Source organism: Chrysochloris asiatica, unplaced genomic scaffold (genome assembly GCF_000296735.1).
Source record: "Chrysochloris asiatica unplaced genomic scaffold, ChrAsi1.0 scaffold00160, whole genome shotgun sequence".
NCBI classification, from domain to species: Eukaryota; Metazoa; Chordata; class Mammalia; order Afrosoricida; family Chrysochloridae; genus Chrysochloris; species Chrysochloris asiatica.
The window spans coordinates 4,669,472-4,673,432 of record NW_006408678.1 but is presented as its reverse complement, the minus strand read 5'-3'; the positions used below and the strand labels follow the sequence as shown (position 1 = coordinate 4,673,432).

Genomic DNA, 3,961 nt, shown 5'->3' with positions numbered 1-3,961 from the left:
AATGATGCAAGACCAAACAACGTGCCATTCCATTGTGCATGGGATTGCCATGAGTCAGGGGCACTTTGATGATGGCTAGCAGCAACAATGAGGGAGGGCAATGAGAAGACACTGAACTGTGTCTCTCTCAAGAAAGGAGAGAATTCTACCACTTAGCTACCAATGCCCTTCATAAACCCCTATAACTAAACATATCTTGGACATTTCTTTTCCATGACATTCTAAAGCTTTCCGTCCTTCCAGGAAAAGATGTTTATTAGGGCTTGCAGAGACCATCATTCAGAATGTGTCTTGCTCTAAAGTGACCTTCTTTATGTTTATCTTAGGACAAACATAAAAAGTCCTGGCATGGTGCTGTAGGATAAGCACTGGATTTCAAGGTTGGTTTGAATAGAAAGGTTAGTGGTTCAAACTCACCAGCTGCTCCTTGGAAATGCTATACAGGGTCGCTATGGGTTGAAATCAACTTGACGGCACTTAACCACAGTAGTAAGAGAAATATGGATGTGAAACTTATGCAGAGCAACTTCAGATGCATTTGACCAACTTATTGACCACAGTGATAAAAAATGAAACAGCACTAGTGATGCTGTGGTTACCTTTGCCCTTTTTCTCCTTGATTTGAGAAGATTGCCTCTTTGATTCTTTCTTCAAGCTCCCCTTGACATACACCATCAGTATAGAACTCTGAAGCTTTTCATCGATGAAGTTGGTCTCTGAGTTGGCATCCACCCAAGTTAGGAATACACTGCAGGGCATTCATTGAGAATGGCACAGTCCTTGATTGTATGTCCGATTCATGGCCATTTTTGTCTCTTCCACACAAATGGCTCTGCCCTGAAGTATTATTTCGCCCACTTCCTTTGCTCATTGTACAAGTTCTTTTTCTCATACAAGTTCACTTTGTTCCCAAAGATCTATAGAATTCAATGAATCTTCCAAGCCCAAAGGCCTAAGTCTGAATATCCCTCTGTCTTCCACTGAGTTCCTTTTTGCGGTGGTATTGAGACTATCGCCATGGTTGTTTAATACTTCGTTATAATTGTTAGGGTAGGTAATGGCTGTTTTAGTTCAACTCGTAACTAAAATTGGTTTGCTTTGTTTTCTTCGTTTGATGTGTTTTAGGAATACAGGACTCTAGTTTTGTCCTGGAATGCTTTAATTAAATGGGAGGTATGACAACAACATTAGGAGAATGGAAATGAAGAGAGAGCTTTAAAGGAAGAGTGGTTCCAGAGTTGACCAGCTCCCTGTATTCATTGCTAATCTGCCTACTTTCCTTGTAGCTCAGTTTCACCACTTTGAGTGTGACTTATCACACTATAACACCAAAGAGGTCAGCTATACCACACTCACTCCCAAAAAAAGATCAGGAAGTGCAGTGTAAGGTTCATGAAAATTTAAGCTTGAAGTTTAGAAAACTCAAAACAACCCAAACCCTCAAACATTCACTTTGGTTTGAAGCTTGGACAAAGGTTTGCTAAGCAGCTAGCAGTCATTCCAGTTGAAGGGCTGTAGTAATTTTATTTCAGAGCAAGTGACTGGGAAATTATGAAAGTATAACTTGGATCTCGTTTGAACAAAACCAAGAAACAAAACCACTTACTGGGGAATCTGCATGGGAAAGGGGCCTACCTAACTCTAGATGCTATTTTACTGTGGCAGCTCCTTTTACTATAGGGATTATGAAAACATTCTTTCTAGTTTCTTCAGAGAGAGTTGACTTTGGAAATTGATTTGGTTGTCTGTATTCAATTTATTAACCTTCTGATGTGCACAACAGGGAAAGAGCTTTCGTGGGTGATTTAATCAAATTGGGTTAAGACCTGCTGCAGTGATCTCCTTCATAGTCAACATTCATTCTAAATGTCATCTCAGGAGAACACCTTGTGTTCTTTACCTAGTTCACTTCTAAAACAAATGTCCGCTTCAAAGATAACCCAGTAATTTTAGACCCTATCCTCCTTAGATACAACTGATTTGTTCCTGATATGAGAATTCAATTTAGTGACTATTTATTGAGTGACTTGATTATAACTGGCCTAAGAGAATGTATTCTAGGCAGTAATATACAACATAGAAAAAATTCTGGCTTCAGTGAATTTTTAGACCAGCCCATATTAAACAAAGAAAACATTTTATAACAAATACAAAAACCAACACAAAAAGCATTCATTCTGAAATGATTTTGAACAGTTCAATCCATTGCTAAGCATACTTAGTTGGGTATCTCAGCTAATTTGCAATTGGCACTGTTGGTTAAAACTGCAAGGTTGGTGGTTCAAGTCCACCTGCCGCTCCTCGGAAACTTTGTACAGGGTTTCTATGAGTCAGTACTGATTCAGTGGCACTTAACAACAACTTCTTAGATACACTGTAGGCAAAATGAGCGTAAGTGCAGACTCTGCAGATGGGAAAGGCAACTTTGAGGATCACAGACTCACTGAGGTCTGTGAAAGATCCAAAACACACGATGGTAAAGGATTTTAGAAAGATTTGGGGTCTCAGAGCATCCAGAGGTACTGAGAATGTCGTTGTTGTTAATTACCATGGAGATGATTCCGAACCATTGCAATGCTGTATAGGGTTTTTGAGGAGTGGCTGGTGAGTTTGAACCCTTGACCTTGCAGTTCAAAGGCTCTTGTGGCCTGGTGTCTGCCTTACAGCTCCACACCATGCATATTCTTAAGCATAGTCTTATTTGGATGGAGACTTTAGTTTGTCAGACAATGGAAGTGATTATATTAATAATGTTCCAGTTAGCAGGTGGTGTAACTATCTTACCGCCCCCCTTAAGTATTCACATTTCTTATCAAGTTGACTAGTGGTTCTCTTAATTCTCTTAGTTAGTAATTTTGATTGGATTATATCAAGCATTCACTATTATTTTAAGTGATTATTTTTACTAATCCATGAAATCATGTTACTGTGAAACTTGGACTAAATTCACATGAAATGTGATGTGACTCACAAGCTAATTAAATGTGGTTCATAATTTTTATTGTATCTTGAAATTTTTCTTCCTTATATTTCTTTTGAATTTATTTTTTTAAACATCTTTCTTTAATGTTACCAATATCTAGTTCTTTGCCTCCTTTTGTACTTTAAAACTCTAGGAAACAAGTCTGTTTCTTTGAATATAAATAAATCCAGTAAACTTTCCAAAATTTGGAAAATTTCTAGGACTATTTCATGACCAAATAATGATACATTAATGACTAGGAGTTTAGGAGTATTCTATTCTTTAATAACGGGGTTTTATTTACTTCTGAATATTTATGAAAGCTGTTATTGGACAATCAAGTAATACTCTTTAGGATCCTGTGCTTAAGGCGCTAACCAGTTACTGATGAGATGAAATAAACTTGAGTGTTAAATGCCTACTAAGTGACAGGAAATAGCATTTCCAGGTGAGTACACTCAGAGGCTTCGTAGAGGATGTGTCCTTTGTGTTGGCTTCTGAAAGACACTAGAATTTGGAGAAGAGTGAGCAGGCTATTTCAGGTGTGATGAGTTTTCTGCATCAGAGACAGGAAAATGCAGGACATTACAGGGACCAGGGACTTCTGGTGTGGCACTGTGGGTCAGCACTGGACTGCAAACCACAAGGTCGGTAGTTCAAGCCCACCAGCTGCTCCTCAGAAACCCTACACAGGGTCTCTATGAGTTGATGGAACTTAACATCAGCAGGAAACAGTAAGACATCTTTCTTAGGCTTCAATGTAGGAAAATAGTGGAAATTGGAGCTTGAAAGGTAGGGAAGAGCTGGATTTTAAAAACGACAATTGATGTATATTGGTACCTGGACCAAGAGGCAGTTGTTCAAACAGAACATGGGAACACTGGATGGTTTAAAATTAACAAAGGTGTGCAACAAGATTGTACTCTTTCACCATACTTATTCAACCTGTCTGCTGAGCAAATAATGCGAGAAGCTGGGTTACATGAAGAAAAACGTGGC

At 38.7% G+C, this 3,961-nt stretch overlaps 1 pseudogene; it reads left to right on the top strand.

Annotated features, from left to right (window-relative positions):
• Positions 1-2,385: 2,385 nt before the first annotated feature.
• LOC102834614 overlaps positions 2,386-3,961 on the top strand; it is a 21,758-nt pseudogene continuing 20,182 nt past the window's right edge.